The following is an 18,245-nucleotide window of genomic DNA, read 5'->3' on the forward strand; positions in this document are numbered from 1 at the left end:
AGTGTTGCATACCCAGTAGAGTCACAGCTTCTGCAATTTGTTCCTATAAAGGAGGGGATAGTATCAAACCTTTCCTAGTGAGGATTTGCCAGACTCAATTTGAACTGATATGGACTTCTATGGGATATCAAAGCAAGTGAGAGACTCTACTTTGGACAGAAGGAGGAATGTCTGAATAAAGTAACTGAAAGACCAGCACATAATTACCTGTGGATTGGATGAAAAGATGGGAATGAGGAAACAGGTCTTTAGAGGAAAGAATGTAGGCATAATGACCATCCTTAGCATGTGAAAGTAAAGGATGTTTTAGTGAGAGTAAATGCAGGAGAGAGACAGAGGCAAGGGAAAAGTTTTCTGCTACATATCAGAGCTGGCAGAGGTAATGGCTGATGGTGAAGAAGGATAAGGGTGGAATCTGAATTTCATTATTTCATGCTTTCACTAAGACAAATAAAAGCTTTGTTTAAAGAAATTGCAGGGGATGAAAGATGAAAGGTGGATTGGGAAAAGGTTCAGAGTGTAAATGGACAAAGAAACTCCTTTCAGGAGTAGGTAGCTGTTGGAGCTCATCTATTTAATGAGTTTAAAGGTAAAAGAAGGTGATAGTATGGAGACCAAAAGAGATCTATGAGAACATCTGCAAAAAATGGCATCACAGGAGAGCAGGATATGGATATGGATGAAGGATTTGTGCTGGTGAGAGGCTGGAGAGAGGGAAAAGACCATATAGCTGGAACCTTCAAGAAGCAGAGGGAGAAAAACCTGCATGAGAATGACAGCAGTAGTACAGGAGGCAGCAAGGCACTAAAGCAAGTGCTGGGAGATGACTGACTTGCCTAGCGTCTGTTTAAACTCTACAGATTTACCTTTGAAACCTATCCCACCCTGCTAAAGCTTCAGTGCTCCATTCTCCTCTGGACAGTGAAGATTTGCAAGAAGAGTGAGCCAGCTTTAACCCAGCTATCCTTTCAGGTAGGCCAGGTTAGATGTAAGTGCGGTTGCACAGAGGAGGGAAAGTTCTTTTAACTAATGAAAGTTAGTGGATGGGATTCTGTCAAGGTAATAATCAGAAGATTTCTAAATTGTGTCCAACAAATAGATACAATGTGAAAAGACACTTGGCTTCCCACAATTTGTGGACACTCCCTAGGTGGTTGCATGAAGTGAGGTCCTGTACTGCAGGGCTTCTGGATAGACAGAGATCCCTCCAGGTTGACCCTACTGGCACTATGCGAAGAACAACCTTTGAAAGGGGAACATGGCAGAATCTTAAAGGTGGTGCAGCACAGTTAATCAAGCATTGGCTGGGCAAATTCCATTACTGAGACAATAACGGAAGTGAACGTTAAAAATATCTAATCTGACAGAGGAAGAGAATGCATTAATAAAACCACCTTTATTAACAGATTTTAAAAAGGGAGGAATGTTTTTGGTTAGTCCTTTTGCCTGTCTTTCCTTAGTGTCTGCTCATGTTTCTTCTTGCTGCTTTGGTGTTTTAAGCATCAGAATTGCCATATCCTTGAAGCTTGAAAGCAAATGTGAAATCAGCAGTGCCAGCCCTAACCTTATTTCCTGTGGTATAATGCAGAGACAACCCAAGGGACCTCTAAGGTCAGTAAGAAAGACATTCCCTACCCTTCTATTTAGAGTTTTTTGACTTCCATTACTTGCTTAGCCTCAATGTTGGCAGCTAGTACTGTATGTATTTTATGATCTTTATCTCTGGCCTCACCCTCTGTGAATGGTCAGCTCCATATCTCCTGTCCTCACCCTGTGCACTGAGGTCTGTAGTTAAAGGCACCTTAGCTGCTGTTAAGTAAAAAAAATAAAGAAAGAAAATCTTGCTTAGGGTAAAGCATTGGTGTTTCTGCAGGAATGCTCAGACATAACAGCAGGAGAAACCGCTGAATGGCCTCCTTTCTCCTTCCCTATCCCACCTCTCTCTCCTGAGCTGAATGAATTCCTCCATTGCCTCCACTTGTGCTGGTGATCCAATGCCAGCAAAGCCTGGCTCAGGATGTTGTGTTTCTCTGGCCCCGTGTCCGGCTACGCAGCATGTATCAGTGACTGCCCGCAGAAGGTGCGACACAGTTGCTATAGCCCCTGTCATGCTGGAAGATACCCACTGGGAAGGGCACAAAGGGGAGAAGTTGTCTTTTCTGCTATGGCCAAAAAGTTTCAAGGAGCCATAGTGAGATGAATGCTGACAGTCATGGAGTTTTTAAATAAACAGGTCTCCTTAGCCATGTTTCTGCTCAAAAGAAAAATGTGACAGGAAGAGGTTTTGAATCTGTACAATAGCCACACTCGAACAGGGTACAAATGATGTGTTTAATCCTAGTATCAATCAATCAATTGATAGATGAGGTAGGAAGATGTTATTACTCTATGCTTTTGTACTTGACTTAAGATTTAGGCCAGACTCCTCCAAAGCTGATGGAAAAGTGACTCTTGGTTTAATTGAATAAGCTCTTTGTTTTCCTCACTGGTACTATTTTCTGCTCTGTTTAAGCAGAAGAGATCTTCAGCATGTATCATCTTCATGGATCCCACGTTTATGATAGTCTCTTGAATTCAAACTCTTCAGTTAGTTGTAGCTGTAAAAATCTCTAAACCTGGATGAGAGTGCCACTCCTAACTTTTCTATAGGAACTTTTAACAGTTGCAGATGCACATTATACTCTTTCATTCAGAAAACTATACTTTTACCAAGCATACTGCTACCTAATTGATCTCCTACAAGACATTCTCTGCAAGTCATCTGAAGCAACTTGTGCAGAACTTAATAACCAGTTTTTAAACGTTGCACTGACTTCGTTGAATTATTATTTGTAGTTTGGATAATTATCTGAAATGTCACCTATCTGGAATGAATAAATAGCATTAGAAACTTGATAAAGTTTGTATGGCCTCTTTTGAAATGGTAATTCTTTACTGTTACTTTAAATATATCTCTGGCAACCATCAAATATACAATTTACGAGGCCACTTCTTAAAGCTATGTTGATCTACTGGCTAGCTTCAGATTTTCATTAAAAATGTCTGATAACGCTAGAAAAACATACCGATCTGGCAAACTGTCAGCTTTTCTTTTGGGTTAATGCTCATAATATTTTTTTATTTATAAAGATTGGACAGTAACAGTTTGTTTCCCATCTAGTATCATAAAACAATCATGACATGAAATCTGGTACATTCTGCTAAGAAATATAGGCCAAATTAGTTCATCTTTTTGTCAACTCTTTGTCCAGGTCTGTATTTACTGCCTTTGGTTTCAGATTTATTTTTATGAATTCAGTTTTAACTCTGAATGCTGGAACAATGCTAGTGTACATCTATCATTCCAGTAATATTTTTTCAAAGATGAAGTATGACAAAGTCATCTGTTGTATTAGATATTTGTTTCTTTTTCAAGAAATGGCAATAATATATTTGCCTGAATTTGACTTATTGAACATTTATAGGTTATGTTTCTGGACTGAACAAATAGTTCTGCACTGTGGATCCTCAGCTGAATGTTGTTTTCTTATAACAACTGATGTTTTAAGCAAGTACAGCCTCAATGTGATGATAACCAGAATAATATCTGTTTGGGTTACAGGATTTTCTTACATAATACTCTTTGCTGTTACTTCCAGAGTTCGGCAGCTGTTAAACAAATATTGTCCCAGAGTGTCTGCAGATTTCAGTGTTTAATTTCCCCTGTGCTATTTTTTGTCATTCAACAAAATATAAGCATATAAGGCTGATCAATGGGAAAAGAAAGAAGCCTCATGAAATGGTGTCCTGGAAAAAGCTATGCATTTCTAATTGATGTTTTCTCTAGCTCTTCCTCCAGAAGAGGTAATGTAGGAAGTAACAGTTATTTTTAAGGTACAAATTACTTTTTTACTTGATGGCATACTAAAAATATCAGGAGGTTCATGGATAGGCCAGCTTGGTAATAGTGCATGTGCTGCTCTGTGAGGAGCCCAGAATAGACTCTTGGTGATGGTTTTTTTCCTAGTGGAAATTTGGAGTTCCTGTGCCCAAGGTATGGTTTTTATTTCTTAATACTATTTACTTAATATTGTTTCCTAGTTAAGTAATGACCTTTGTGTGAATCATATCTACTTTGTCTCAGACTAATAGTGACTTTGAGCAGCAAGAGTTTAAGAAATGGAATTAGCGTATGACAATTGTATCAGGCAAAAAAGCTACAGAGTACAGACTAGCCATTAGGTAAACTTTTTGATGCGGGTGGTGGAGGAGCCAATGAGGCGAGATGTGCTGCTCGACCTCACCCTAACAAACAAGGAAGAGCTGGTTGAGGATGTGAGAGTTGGGGGTAGCCTTGGCTGCAGTGACCATGAGATGGTCGAGTTTAGGATACTGCGAGGCAGAGGCAGGGCAATGAGTCAGGTTACAACCTTGGACTTCAAGAGGGCCAACTTTGGCCTCTTCGAAGACCTGCTAGGAGGAATCCCATGGGCTAAGGCTCTGGAAGGCAGGGGGGGTCCAAGAGAGCTGGACAGTATTCAAGGACCACTTCCCCCAAGCTCAAGATTGGTGCATCCCCAGGAGACAGAAGTCAAGCAGAGGAGCCAGGAGACCTGCAGGGATGAGCAAAGAGCTTCTAGAGAAACTCAAATGGAAGAGGGAGGTTCACAGTACGCGGAAAAAGGGACTGGCCACTTGGGAGGAACATAGGAATGTTGTCAGGGTGTGCAGAGGTGTGACGAGGAAGGCCAAGGCCCACTTGGAATTAAATCTGGCAATGCATGTCAAAGATAACAAGAAAGGCTTCTTTAAATACTTCAGCAGTAAAAGGAAGACTGGGGATACAGTGGGCCCACTCCTGAGCAAGGAAGGAGCCCTGGTAATGCAGGATGCAGAGAAGGTAAGTTACTGAATGCCTTCTTTGCCTCAGTTGTTACTGCTAAGGCTGGCCCTCAGGCATCCCAGCCCCCTGAGGAGAGAGAGAAAAAATCTGGAGAAAGGAAGACTTACCATCGGTTGAGAAGGATTGGGTCAGAGATCACCTAGGCAAACTGGATCCTTGCAAATCCATGGGCCCCGATGGGATGCACCTGCGAGTGCTGAGGGAGCTGGCGGATGTTCTGGCTGAGCCACTCTCCATCATCTTTGAAAGGTCATGGAGGACAGGAGAGGTGCCTGAGGACTGGAAGAAAGCAAATGTCACTCTAGTCTTCAAATAGGGCATGAAGGAGGAACTGGGAAAACTATAGGCCAGTCAGCCTCACCTCCATCCCTGGAGCGGTGATGGAGCAGTTCATCCTGGAGTTCATCTCCAGGCATGTAGAGGACAAGAAGGTTATCAGGAGTAATCAACATGGATTCACCAAGGGAAGATCATGCTTGACCAACCTGATAGCCTTCTGTGATGGTATAACTGGCTGGGTCGACGAAGGGAGAGCAGTGGATGTTGTTTATCTTGACTTCAGTAAAGCATTTGACACTGTCTCCCATAGAATCCTCATAGGCAAGCTAAGGAAATGTTGGCTGGATGAGTGGACAGGGAGGTGGACAGAGAACTGGCTCAACAACAGAACTCAGAGGGTCGTGATCAACAGAGCAGAGTCTGGATGGAGGCCTGTCACTAGTGGTGTTCCCCAGGGGTCTGTGCTGAGTCCCGTCCTGTTCAACATATTCATCAATGACCTGGATGATGGGATAGAGTGTGACCTCTGCAAGTTCACTGATGATACCAAGCTGGGAGGGGTGGCTGATACACCAGAAGGCTGTGCTGCCATCCAGAGAGACCTGGATAGGCTGGAGAGCTGGGCTGAGGGGAACTTCATGAAACTCAACAAGAGCAAGTGTGAGGTCCTGCACCTGGGGAGGAACAACCCCAGGCACCAGTACAGGCTGGGGGCTGAACTACTGAAAAGCAGCTCTGTTGGGAAGGACCTGGGAGTGATGGTGGACAGCAAGCTGACCCTGAGCCAGCACTGTGCCCTTGTGGCCAAGAAGGCCAAAGGTATCCTGGGGTGCATTGAAAGAAGTGTGGCCAGCAGGTCGAGAGAGGTTATCCTCCCCCTCTACTCTGCCCTGGTGAGACCACATCTGGAGTACTGTGTCCAGTTTTGTGCACCCCAGTTTAAGAAGGACAGAGAACTGCTCAAACAAGTCCTGTGGAGAACTATGAAGACGATCAGGGGACTGGAGCATCTCCCTTATGAGGAAAGGCTGAGAGACTTGGGTTTATTTAGCCTGGAGAAGAGAAGACTGAGGGAGGGGATTTCATAAACACCTATAAATATCTAAAGGGTGGGTGTCAGGACAATAGGCCTAGGCTCTTTTCAATAGTGCCCAGTGACAGGACAAGGGGCAATGGGCACAAGTTGGAACACAGGAAGTTCCACCTAAACATGAGAAAAAACTTCTTTCCTGTGAGGGTGACAGAGCAGTGGCACAGGCTGCCCAGGGAGGTTGTGGAGTCTCCTTCCCTGGAGACATTCAAAACCCACCGTGATGCATTCCTGTGCCCCCTGCTCCGGGTATCCCTGCTTAAGCAGGGGAGTTGGACAAGATGATCTTGAGAGGTCCCTTCTAACTCCTAATATTCTGTGATTCTGTGAAACTGAGGAAAGTGAATCCCTCTCCTTGCTAGAAATCTCTGACAATTCCTTTTAGTTGGAGAAATGTGTTTACAAGCTCATTAGGGACACTTGCCGATGTTTGAACTTTGCTTAAAAGGCAAAACTGCCGCTGCCTTTGGGATTTAAACCTTAAACATGCAAATGGAGAGAGCTGCCTGTGAACTGTAAGGCAGGTGTTTGACAGTGTTAGCCTCTTTCACAAGTGTGAGGCAAAAAAAAGCACAGGGAACATAAATGTAGAGTAATACTCCCTATCTGAAAGAAAAAAAAAAGCCACTGAAGATAACACACAATGTTCTGGCCAAAATGAGCTTTAAACACAAGATTGTCAAGTGGTGTTCCTAACCCTACTGCTGCACATGACTTACTGAACACATAAGCAAATAGATATATTTTAATAGAAATTCTAACATGAGCTCTGCCTTGAATTAATTGGAAAAATTTGCAAAGTATTTTTTCTTTCTTTTTCATAACTCCACAGCGAGCGATGCTATAGAAGGGAGAGGAAATGAAACTACTGAATCAATGATTTTAGAAAGGGTATAAACAAAATGTGCAGGGTGTTAATTAAACTGGTTTCCAAATCAACAATCTAATCTTTTGTCTGTATAATTTCATTATCGGCAATTTGAAAAGGCTCAAATATTTTTCCTCTAGTGTCTTAACAGCAGATGTGGACTAGGCTGTGTTAATTGAGAGAGATTTTTTTCAGTTGCCAAGAAACAAATACTTTTCTTAGAGAATGCAGTGTTGTGCTTACAGCTTTAGTGTCCCCCTGTTCTCCTGCAGGGTTTAGGAAGTAGATGTTCTGGTAACTAAGTTACCCCCGACAGCAGTGGCATGAGCTCAGCTCCACTAATGGATGGAGAGTATCAGTAGGCAGTAGCTGGTGTTCAAACATGTTGAACATTAAGAAAGAAGCTTTTTTGTTCTGCCAATGACTTTACACCTTCAGGAAAGGGAATTAGATTTTCATTGTGAAAAGAAGATATATTTAACTGAAGATTGCTGTTAAAAAAGAAGAGCTTAATAGGCTAATAATAAACCCATTCCAAGCTGGCTGCCAGCTACTGTGAACAATTATTTGCTCATGTTGTGTGAGTGCTGTGGTTGCGCTTTGTAAGTTTGCTCCCTGATGCCAGTGATCCTGCTGTATTGTTCCTGTCCTATTATTGACATCAGAAAGTGGGCCAGGAAATCCTGAATCTTTAACTCATAAGACTAATGAGCCAAGAATTATGATTAGCTTTGAGTTAAGAATGTTTAATGGAATGGGTGATGGATGTTTGATAACCTTTTCTGATGTGGTGTGCTTTTTAAGGTATTTACTTCTCTCCAGTTATAATTATTCCACCTTTTAACTAAGGTTTTTGCATTTATTAAATTGCAGCTTCATTTTTGTCAATTGTTCATGCCTCCTTGTATTCCCAGATGCTTGTTTCCACCCCACCTTCCTATTTCCAGTGTGTCAGCTTGCTGCTTATGGTACTTTTCCCTCTGTAAGTCTATTCCATGTTCTCCCTACCATGGACCTGAGGGGCAAATGGGGGAAAATATCTTCCTGAGGTGCCTATTTTTCAGCTTAATGTGTACCCTCTACTTGTCCAACAGTCTTGATGTCAGCTGGTATCAAGGGATGAGACACCTGCTTGCGTGTGCTGAGCAAGCAACCTATTCCTCTCTCCTTTTCTGCAACACAGACCTGCCTCATCCCTGTGGAGGTGTCTGATGTCCTGCGTTTGGGGGCTGCCTTGCTCTCGCATTCAGGTACAGCTGTGTTATTGCTCTGGGAGTGCAGCTGACCCCCGTGGCAGCTGCTGCTGGTGCCCACTGGACTGCATGCCTGGAGAACAGGAGAGGCTTGCCTTGCCTGCTGGCTTGTGGCACATCTCCAGGCTCCGTTCCTACCTGGATTTCAGCATCAATGGCAAGAGAAGTTTCCACTGGAAGTGTTCAGTTTGAAAAGGTTTACAATCTGCTTTAGCAATCTGTTCTTGTTGGCCTAGTGGAAAATGTGCCAACCTCCACCTCTCCGTGTCCCTTCATGCCTTTCAGAGAGGCTAGGCTTCCTGACTGAATGGTATTTTTGTTTCTTTGATGTGTGCAGAGTCATCGGTAGCAATTACCTTTAGAACAAGATGATTTCACTTTCAGCAAAATTTATCCTGAATAATCTGGAGAATCAGTACAACAGAATTTGCTTCAGAACCTCAGGCCAGATTCACAAAAGGATCAAGAGGGCTAACGTGAAAATTCAGGGAGAATGTAACCGTGTACATCTGAGAGCAGTCTCCAAGAGCTCTGCCTGACCACTTATGTATCCAGACATCCACGGGTATACATGTTTTTGCTTGACAAGCTGTATAGGCTCAGCCTGGTCAGAGCCACTGCCATTGTGGGTTGGCATCTCTGCACCTTGTCCCCTCATAAAGCCACCTGGGATTCCTTCTGCAGAACCTGCCTGTGGGGCTGATTTGTAAAGTGTGATGTGCACATGCGTAAGATGTGGTGATTAAAAGGTCAGCAGAAAGCACAGAACTTGCAGCCCCACTGTCATTGAAAATTATGGTGGGTTGCAGGAGGGAGCATTGTTATAGAATAACCTGGAGGCCCTTGCTGAGAGACAAGCTTAGCACCATTTGCAGCTGAAAGGGAACTGGAGGTGACATCAGGAAAGCTTAAACTCTGTAGCTCTTCAGCTGAGGGGGTCCCTTCACCCTTCTGTGTGAAAATCAGCCATGGTGTACCAACAAGATATGGATGGGGCCAGCAGAGCCTGGCACTGTGGTCTCACCGTAAGAGACATTTCCTCCAGGGGGCACATGAAGATCTTGTTTCTGGCTGCTTAGGCAGAAGCTGCTTGTACATTTTGCATCAATGCTGGGAAAACAGAGGTCCATCCCTGTGTTTGTACAAAGTAGACCCAGAGTCCATCTCTTGTGCCCTGTGTTGCTGTTGTATCAGGTGTAAGTTTGTTCTTTCCTGAGGAATCGTGTAGGCATTTCACTCCAAAGCAGATTTGGACTGAAGATTTGGACCCTAACTTGGTCTTTGGATGATGCTAAAATCTGGAGAAGCTTTTCAGGCGTTCTTCCATATGGATGTTGTGAACAGTAACCACAGGCATTAAAGCCTTTCTCTGCACAGAGAATGTGCTTGCAAATTCCATTCCTGTAGCTGAGCATCACCTGTACCATCAAATGGAGCAGCCATCCTACAAGCCTTAGGACAGTCTAACTGAGGCTGTCATCATAATGCTCAAACTGTTAGATGAGTTAGGGCTGTAATACAGTAGGCCCTGGAGATGTGATTTGCAAGAGATGATGTAGTTACTTGCTATACAACAAAAGAACATTCTTGGCATATTGTAGAGATAAATATTGCAACTTGGCATTTTTCTGTGAACAGTGAATTTGTGCCTGCAAGTGTCATTATACCTCTTTTTAATCAATACTTCATTGCCATTTGGAGCTGTCTATAGGCTGTATCTTTTTCAGTTAGAAGCTACCGGACAACTCAGCTGAAATTCCCTTCCCTTCTCTGCATCATGAGACCACAAATTCAGCCTTCAAAAAGCAAATATTTTTCATATTCTGGGTAAACTACTGGGTTAAATTATCATGTTTTCTGTCCCTCAGATAATCTGACAGAACAGGTGAAGAGAGAAATATGCCCTTTGTATTCGTAGTAGTGCTTGCTAGGTTTCCATCTAACTGAAGTAATTTTTAAGCAGCCTGTTGTGTGTCTGGCTTCAAAGTATCCATTCTTGAGAATCAGAAATATTTGACTTGAATCTACAGTAGCTAAATATAAAAAGTGTAATATTCTCTGCTCCTTCACAATGCTGGGAAGAACTCCAAAGACTTGGGTTGAAGAAGAGAGATGTAATGTCCATACATGGGGGTAAAAATAGCATGAGACACTGATTGGAAAGAATACATTCAGCCTACAGCCATTAAAGGGAAACAGTAAGTTGAAGTGAATGCCTTTTGATGCTTTGCTTACGAGACTTAGAAGTGCTTGTTTTTACTCTGTCACTCACTATTTTGAATCTGAGGTTATTCTCCCAGGCAAGGGAGCAGTACTTAATGCGACCCTGTCCATCTTTCTCTCAGCATCTGCTCACACTTGCTGTGAGTACCCAAAAATGTAGCTTGCTTAGCAAAGAACTGTTTATCAGATCAAAGCATCTGAAGACCTATCTTGTTTCTCGCAGCTGCATAATATAAAGTTGCACTTTGTTACAAGAAAAAACTTGTATCAGTCTTACCATTCCTGCATGTGTCCCTTCTGTCCCTGTCACTTTCTCTCTCTGGCTGGTGCTTGGTTCTAACAATTTGTTTCTGGCTCCCATGCATCCTGGATACTGTATACAGTTTTCTCATTCTGCAGCTAGAGCAAAGCCTTTCAGGGGATGAGCTTTTGCATTTTGATCTTTTGAGAAAACACTTTTATTGCTGTCATCTCCCTGGCATTTCCCCCTTTACTGTGCTTAAGATAAGTAAAATTGCATTTTCTTCAAGTTTTAACACATCCATGAGCTGTGAGAGTACCAGGCTACAAAACTTTGAAAGATATCCTGCTGTTCACTTGTTTGGTGGCATATTTTTTGTTTGGGTTTTTTTTTAAGGCTATCATGTTTCAGTTACCACTTTTTCATGTAGTCGCCCCTCCTCCAAGGTGTGTAACATGCAGCTGTAATACGTTTGTGGCAAGTTTTCTCTGCAATCAGCACACACAGCAAGCTGATTTTGGTGGTGGTTCCGCAGTGGGATACAGCTGCAGAGCACACCCGGCAAGGTAATATGAAGGAAACTTTTGACCCATTTCATAACAATGCCTGGAATTACAGGATCCTGATCCTTTTCAAAGTTTAAACAAATGACCATGAGCTTCTTAAGAAGGAATTTTTGGGTTTTGTTATTTTTAGTTAGTTATGTCTGAAAAGGAACAGCATGCTGTAATCTCGAGTCTAAATTAACAAGCTGTAAAAAAAGTTGCACAACTGTGTGCAAACAGACAGCTGTTAAAGCCACCCAGCCAACAGAGAGCCAAATATGACAGCAATAAAATAGCAGCAACTATGTTCATACTTAACCAAACTTCAAATGACAAGGGATTTTTTCCCCCTCCTTCTCCCATCCTAGGTTGAACTGATTCAGATGCTTTCTTGGAGGGGGTGGAGAGGCCTGAGAACAGCCTGTTTTTTGAAGAGGTAAGAACTCTCTGGAAAAAAAAAAAGCCAGGCTAGTGCTATTCTGTTCAAGATTTGCTTGCAATTGTGTCTTTGCGTGCATGTGTGTGTGAACCTTTGAGGACTGTTGCTGTTTTGCATCTTAGCTTTTCCTCAGATGGTGATTATTCAGAAACAAGTGTGGGACACTGAGCCTGTCAATGAATCTACTGTATTCCACCATTCTAAAGCTAACACTGGCCTCACACAAGATGTGCTTGCTGTACAACATGCATTTCTTAAGTCATTGGATGAATATTCTGTGATATCAATTTTAGCTGCCCTTTTCTGAAATGCCCGTAATTGCTTTGCAGAGAAAAAATGAAGAATATTGTCCTTTCGTGAAGAAAAAAGAGGTTGAAGAAACAATAATCTCTTGCATTTGTTAGCACTATAATCAACTGAAAGGCGCAGAATCACACTGTTCCCTATGGCTCTTTGCACATTCACTAGCTCAGAACGCAGTAGCTGGAGTTTGGATCTGCTGGCATCCACCGTGTACTTCTATTAACCAAAACTGCACATGTGACTATATATCTGCACTTTCTGGGCCTGTGATACCTCCTGGCTTGTTTTACTGAAGTAATATGGAAGAAGAATTGAAACTAGGTTATCTGAAGCCAGACTGCAGCCTGAAGAATCATTTCACTTGTGCTCTTCCTACTTTTCTCGTGTAACTTACTTCTCCCTCAAAATCAGAGGACACTGATCTTCCAGCTTTCATAAGCATTTCTGGAAACCCTGCCTTTGCCCATGCACACTGCTTTTTGCAGAAACGGGAAATCAGTTTCTAGTATTTTAATCCTGGTGCTCTCATATAAATATATGCTGTTATTTATAGCATCTCTGGGGAAGGAAAAGTGTCTGTAACCATTAAAAATTGTGTCTCCACAACAAAATATTGATCTGAAAAATAGTGATGGAAAATTAACACTTGCTCATAGAGGCTGTAAAGTTGCGCCACTGGTGTTCGTGTGGCTTCCATTGGTGCTGATTTTTATTTCTTTCATGAGTGTAAAATATAAAGAAGATATCTGTGCTATCTTTCAATGGCTATTACTACAGTCATCTTTTTAGGGATAGCTGAGTTGGATAATTAGAGGGCTGAATAGCACAGTTCTTCATGCCTTGCATCCTTCACACACTGGTCTAAAGCACAGCCACAATCACAGCAGGACTTTGTTGAGAAGAAATTAAAGTAGGAGGGTAACATAGCTGGAATTTCTCTTTCAAGTCTCCCACTAGTTTAAATCTTATTCCATCCAAATACTTTCTTCAAGTAACCACAGTATGTTTCACCCAAATTTTACTTGACACATTCACTGTACATTAATGGCTCTTGCAGAGCTGATATATTTGTAGCTTTAGGGGAAGGGAAAGGGAGGCCACTTTGATACCAGTTTATGTAACAAAAATTTGTTTCTTGGAAGGCTCGAGGCCATTAAGAGTAAAAATTATACTGGAATATATTCCATATGGCAGTTTCTCAGGTACTGTGATAACTAACCCAAGTTAATAATTAAAATCCATTTCTATGACTCTTTCCTTCTGGATGCAAAAAAGGGTTGGAGCTTTCCTTTTACTACCATGCCATCTTTTTTCGAGTATATGATACTGTTGTCATTACCAGAGCATACTTAACTTTTTATTGTGTAATATTTCATCTGGGTAAACAATCAAAGGAAGGAGGGTTGTTTTGTTCTTTAAGATATTTTTGTATAAGATGAGCCCATGGTGATATTAGTGATTTATGGAGCACAAATAGCCCTGGCAGCTTTAAGACTCCTTTTCCAGTGTAATACTGGAAAGTGTCTTCTGTTCCCTTCCTCCTAGCTGCATGTTTTGATGTGCTATGATCTTGGTTTGGGCAGCCACAGAGCATGCTGTCCTTGTGCTCAGTAGCATCTCAGCAGCTGCTGCACTCAGCGGGAGCTATTTTGGGATCTGTCCATGTCGGAGAGACCTTCAGAGGTCAAAGGTATGAGAGTAGCACAATAGAAGGATTAAGCTCAAAACTCTAGTTTGATGCTTTTAAGGTCTTGGGGACATTTTACCACTTCTTCAGTTATAAAACATGAGGTTTTTATCTGCCTGCCTGGCAGGATGCTGTGATCTCATGATCACTGGGTGGTGCATCCTCTATATTAAGAAAACCATAAAGGAACCATCACCATTGCAAATACAGGAATGAGGTGTAAATACTCAGAAATCTGAACTTTAAAAATTTATATACTTCAGGTTTGCTGTTTGGGGTTTCCCCCACCCACCCCCCAAAAAAAAAAACCCAAAACCAACAAACCCCAACCTGTTCTGCTGGGAAATGAAGTCCATGCATAAAATAGAGAATATTCCAGTGTCCTTCCTCAGTATAGGCGGATAGGAGTTCAGTGTCCTATCACCAAACCAAAGGAAAAGGTTTGGGCTAAGTTACATAAAATATGAAAGAAAATGAATGCAACTCACTTGGCAGGGGGCAGCTCTTCAGCCTTTCCTCATATGGTCAGATACAGCTGTGGAGGTCTGCTCAAGACAGAGCTGCAATTTAGTGACTCCTGAACCTGTGCTCCTGTGACCACTAGCTGATGTTCACTGAGACCCTGCCATCTCAACTGTTTGCCTTTGGCCTCCAAACGCCAAACTAAAATTTTTTTTTTTTACTAATTTTTAAAGAGCTGCTGCAGGAGCAGTTGGAGATTCAGGAACATCTCTGCAGATGCTTTCACACACTATTGGAGTGGTGTCCAACCTGCCTTCTGGCTTGTGAGCTGATTGACTTGTACTGTGCCAAAGATTTTTGTTCTGCATTTTTTCTACTGCATGACTGTCAGATAGCTTTAGGGTTCATGGTGAGAGCATTCAGACCTAATGCAGCTGCGCCTGCTGCTCCAACAGCTACTTCATACCCAGGCAGGTCACAGCACAGGACAAAAAGCAGCTGCCAGTCTGTGAGTCAGAAAGCATCTTTGGCCTGGGAAGAAAACCGTTGTGCCAATAGATTATGTACCTTAGTTCTCCAAAGTTACTGAGAAGATGCTGATCAGTTCATTTCTACTGAGTATTGTAAAACTCTGTGACAGGAACTACCTCATAATACCTTAAAACGGGCAACACTTTTGAATTAGTAACTTCTATGTATTTTCACTTTTTGACTAACATGAGAATAAGGAGCTAAGCAAAACATCTTTGCGTATGAGTGTGCATCTGACTTCACAGCTTCTGCTTCTGTTACTGAAGCTTTACCAGTGACACAATCATGAAAACAGCTAATTAGGGAAAACTAAAAGGTAACATTTTTCTCAAACAGTATTCTTTGATGACAGTATTTTGGCTTGTGATAAAAAGAGACAAATTGTTGAATTATGAACATCCTCCTCCTCTTCTTCTGGCACAATTTTTCAGGTATTAAAATACAATTGCTTTCTCCCTTCAAAGTCTTGAGTATTTCTGGTCAGAAACCTAGGTTTGCTGATGCCTGGGACCAGTGCTACTGTTTGGTGATGATGGGGGGGATGGCCGGTGCCAGCATCCCTGTCCCAGCCACAGTTCCATGGGTACAAATCAAGATGGGGGGCACCGGTTTATGAGATTTATGTAGAGCCTGGGAGATTTGCTAGATTACCCATATCTAGTGTCTCTTTGAGGGGATGAATGCTGCACCATTCTTAAAGGGACTGAGGTTGCTGAATTTGCTCCTTCTTCTTGGATAAATGATGTACTCGAAACTACACTTTGAATCTGTACAACTGATATATTGGGCAGTCCTCATCAAATAGCTTAAAATTCAGCAGAAGCAAGCATGCATGCAGTTCCCTGGGGAACAAATGTATCTGCAGGAGTTTGGCCAACTGCATTTATTTAGCAGATCTGGAAGAAAGGAATTACATTTTATTTTTAATTGCCTTAAGTCTCATATTTCTTAGAGCAAAGCAGTGGCAGAAATCAAGTCACCAGGTACATTTTACATCTGCTACAACCACACATAATGAAGCTTACTCAGGTATGGCAACTTGCCACTTCTAGTCAGTAACAGCACTGCTGCTCCCGTAGCAGTTCACCATTTTCATCATGTTTGGGCTTCTAATAAAGTTTTGTTATCTGTGTCAGGAGACAGTAAAAGTATATCCATACATTAAAGATACCACACCTTCACCAGGGTTCCTATGTTGTGGTGGTTTTGTTTGTTTGTTGTTTTGTTTGTTCTTGTTTGTTCTTGTTTTGTTTTGTTTTTGTAAACTCCAGGTCACGGGCTAATCTGAATTACTTCAGTGGTCTTCCTCTGAAGCTGCCTTACCTTTCATGCTGTGAGGAGTGAGCCCAGAGCTCTCAGGTGTCTTTTTGCCCCTGCTTGTTGTAAGAGCAAAGCTCACCTGTGCCCAAGGACAAGCACTCCTTGCCAAAATCCTTTGGGAGCACCAACAAGCGTAATGTCCCTTGGAAACAGCCCCCCGGAGCACTGCAGAATGCTCTGTCCAGAGCTAACTGTTTGGAAGTGCTGAAATACTTAAAATCCCATACATATAGCAAACTCATGAAGTCAAGGAAGAGTAGGCGAGTCAAGAATCTAGCTGTGTTTAATATATTCTTGCAAAAATTATTTTATAGTATCTTATTTTTGTGATGTTTATCAGAAGGGCATCCTCTCATTCGCCTCCCTTCTCTAACCCATTTCCTACGTGTTAGCAAAGGGTGAAAAATACTTGGGTACTGCACTACAGCCATGGGGCCTTTATATGAAGACAAATTCCTGAGGCTGGGATATTGTGACTGGTCTGAAAAAACATTGTGCATTCTTCTTTCTTCATCTAAAGAGAAGCAGCATGGAAAGCTTGTAAAGAATGGGGGTGGAAGAAATGTTTGCTGTTTTTCAAAAGTGGGTGAGAGGTTGGGTTACCATTGAAAATAGATTGTTCAGATGGTCCTTAATGGTACAGATGAAGCACGTCTGTATGAGTTTTTAACTACTCCATTTCAGTTGTATCAATCATAGTTTTTGAAACCTCATACAATCTACTTAAGGGTGAATAGAAGCTCAGCTGGAAGCCCACACTGTCAAAAGCTCAGTATTTAATTTTCCAGCAAGCAGTAAGCTCCGTAGACGGATGCATTCACAGAGTAGCTGCTAGCAAAGCATTGGTTTTCAAGAGCCAATATATTAGGGTACACATTAATGCACAAAAGACTTGTAAGTGGCTGCAGTTTGGACACTGAGAAAAACATCTGTGTTTAGAGCAATTTATTTCCTTTTCTAATTGACTTCTGAAGTAGAGAATGCTTTATCAGCAATTTGTTACTGAAAGCACTAGGACCTTTTGTGAAGCAAATCAGCTCTCACCTGGCAGGAGAGGATGAGGAGGGTTGGTTTGGGCTCTGGCCCTGCGGCTGTGACTGGCACAGATCCTCTGTGCTAGACTGACTTTGCTGCCTTTGAAGTCAGACAGAAAACAGGAGGTGATCCAAAGTGATATTTTGGAAGCACTCCCCTTTATCAGAGCGCACGGATTCCTTAAACACCGTCAGCATGTTGGAAATAAACGTGAACTCCTCCACTCTGCTTTTATTAATTACTAATGTGCTTTTTGAAAACCAGCAAAAGGGTGTTACCAGCTTATGGTTTTGCCAAGGCAGTAAGGTGGAGTTGCATGTGGGAATGAAGCCTTGTTTAATCAGGTTGTATAATTACTATGATACAATTTTAGCTGAAGCATGTTGGGTCAAGCAGTTCCTGTTTAATATACTTACTGTTTAGTTTTAAGTTACAGATTTAAGAATTTACCGAATACCTAATCAACAACCACTTTTTACTATTGTGCATTGTTCATCTATAAATATGCATATAGTAACTGTATGTTGTATTTTTATTTGTTTTTACTTAACCAGTTTTAGATGTCAAATCTCCCCTGGAGTCTACCGAGTTTTTGTATAGGTTTTAAAGATGAGAGGAAATCAGTCCTCAGCCTGAACTCATAATAAAGGCATGTGAGCACAGCAGTAGCAGATCTTTTTCTTCTCTTGTATCATGGGTGTGGTTTAGTTTTACAGTGTTTTCTTGACTGGCCCATTAGATCTAGAAGACAGGAATATCCTCCATGGTGAGGTGTAGCTTAGGAGATAGGGTTGTTTTGATGCAGAAGCACCTAAGGAATATTTGTGGGTGAGCCCTCTGGGGTAGGGAGGACTGGGTGGCAGCCTGGGAACTTCACAGCAGTGATATCCTGCTATTGGGACGCACCACACCTACCTGGGAATTCATACAGAAACCATAGAGAGTTTGTAGCAATGAAATGTTGCTATTTATAGGCAATGGGAATGTCTGTTTTGTGTTTGCAACTGCAGGTATGCAAATAAACTGCAAAACTCTATATTCCTTTATCCTCTTCATTCAGTTCTTAAACTACCAGGTTTCTTCTCCC

The 18,245-nt window shown here is 42.0% G+C and overlaps 1 long non-coding RNA gene across 1 annotated transcript in view; it reads left to right on the plus strand.

The window, feature by feature from the left end:
- LOC142057094 (uncharacterized) overlaps positions 1–17,816 on the plus strand; it is a 31,829-nt gene extending 14,013 nt beyond the window's left edge. Inside the window, exons 2-3 of the long non-coding RNA XR_012660536.1 lie at positions 11,750–11,817; positions 12,150–17,816. This is a non-coding gene — a long non-coding RNA (uncharacterized LOC142057094). The remainder of the gene's footprint in view (positions 1–11,749; positions 11,818–12,149) is intronic.
- The last annotated feature ends 429 nt before the right edge of the window (positions 17,817–18,245 follow it).

This window comes from Phalacrocorax aristotelis, chromosome 5 (genome assembly GCF_949628215.1).
Source record: "Phalacrocorax aristotelis chromosome 5, bGulAri2.1, whole genome shotgun sequence".
Taxonomy (NCBI): Eukaryota; Metazoa; Chordata; class Aves; order Suliformes; family Phalacrocoracidae; genus Phalacrocorax; species Phalacrocorax aristotelis.